The 1,616-nt window shown below is 37.1% G+C and overlaps 1 long non-coding RNA gene across 1 annotated transcript; it reads right to left on the bottom strand.

Annotated features, from left to right (window-relative positions):
* Positions 1 to 752: 752 nt before the first annotated feature.
* Positions 753 to 1,354, bottom strand: LOC131311039 (uncharacterized). The gene is made up of 2 exons (XR_009195376.1): positions 1,211 to 1,354; positions 753 to 1,110 (listed from the first exon to the last, which is right to left on the bottom strand). It is a non-coding gene; the product is annotated as an uncharacterized LOC131311039 (long non-coding RNA).
* Positions 1,355 to 1,616: the final 262 nt, after the last annotated feature.

Below are 1,616 nucleotides of genomic sequence, written 5' to 3'. Positions count from 1 at the left end.
CAATTTTCAATCCGTTTGAACCAATGCGATTTTTGTTTTTGTTTTTTGACCATTTTATCCGTAATTTTTGTCTCTATGGCTCTCATAATCAAATTTCTGTTCTACAGTGTATTAAAGAGCAGATACTTAATAATAAGAGTCATTAAGACAAAAATTAGTTATGACTCTTTAGAATAAAATGATTAGAAAAATAAGATTTTCGCATCGGTTCTAACGGATTGAAAATTCAAACACTTAATATTTTTAGATTGTTTATATATTAAAAAATATGGTGAAAAAAATTAAGTGCTCCAATTTTCAATCCGTTTGAACCGGTACGAAGATTTTGTTTTTTTATCATTTTATCCTTAAGAATCATAATTAATTTTTGTCTCTAAAGCACTCATAATTAAGTTTCTGCTCTACAGGATCCAAGAGCAAAAAGAAAAAATAACTGTTAAGTTTCAAATGGGCCTAATGATGACGTGTCATCTCAACATTTGTTTGCCGCACATCCTTTCTGCACGGAGGGGCCGTGTAGAATTTACTCTCTTGATGAAATGCCTCAACGAAACAATGTCTCATCCATGACTGGTTTTTATTGCCATTGTGGGGATGCAGAGGAAGCTTGGAAATTGGTTTCTGAGAGCAAGTCTATCAATTGATAGCTAAACATGCCATTGAACAGTACACAAATCTAGTTTAGCTTTCAACATTTTTTTTTACAACTACATCAACACTATCTATTTTACCTATTATTTATTAAAATATTGTTTTTTTTTTTTCTCATTTTTTAATTTTCTTTTCTTCTTCTTCCCCATTCCATTTTAGGGTTTGAAGCTAGAGAATCAGAATACACACATATATGTACACATCGGTAATAGCTGTAGATATATACATATACTCCTATACACACCTTTTGATATACTTTGTTCAGCCCGTTTCTGCCGCCGCGGTCGCAATGGAGGTTGCCGGGCCGAGCCAGTCAAGATTGAGGTCACCGACCGGGAGAGATTGAGGTCGTCAGACCTCGCCATTGATCGATTGTTGTCGTCGTTGATTGTCGAACCTAGCCCTGTTTGAACCCATATCCCAAACCTTCTTCTTCGCCGTCGATCATTGGACCTAGCCCTGTTTGAAGATCCCGTTAAAGAGTTGCAGAGAGAAGAGACGAGCGAGAAAAGTCGTTTGGTAGGGAAGAGAGAGAAGAAAATAGTATTTTAATTCATACCTCATGAACAGTTGTTCGGCACAAGTAGCGATCTACTGTTCCTAAAGGGTAAATAACTTCTTGTTTGGCTCATCTGCTGCAGCCCCATTTCGGAGACTTAAATAGGTAAAATAGCTATAAAAGGTTGTTTACTTATACCGATAAACTTGCTCTGAGATGAGGTGGTGTGGGTTTGAGCCCACCCAATTCACGTTCGGAGTTCTTTTGTTGTGCTAGTCTTTGGGTCTTTAGAGAGGGAGAGAGAGGGAAGGCAGGAGGGAAAAGGGCATTAATGTCCCTCAAAAGTGGTCACGTGCTGAGCACGTGGCTTTTTTCCGTCCATAAAGATAACATCTTCCTTCCAAAGGATGACATTGAAACAAATTTAAAAGTCGAAGTATTTGTATATCGAAATTAAAAGATGAAG

This window comes from Rhododendron vialii, chromosome 12a, assembly GCF_030253575.1.
Source record: "Rhododendron vialii isolate Sample 1 chromosome 12a, ASM3025357v1".
NCBI classification, from domain to species: Eukaryota; Viridiplantae; Streptophyta; class Magnoliopsida; order Ericales; family Ericaceae; genus Rhododendron; species Rhododendron vialii.
Note: the sequence above shows the minus strand (reverse complement) of the source record. Positions and strands in the feature narration are given on the sequence as shown.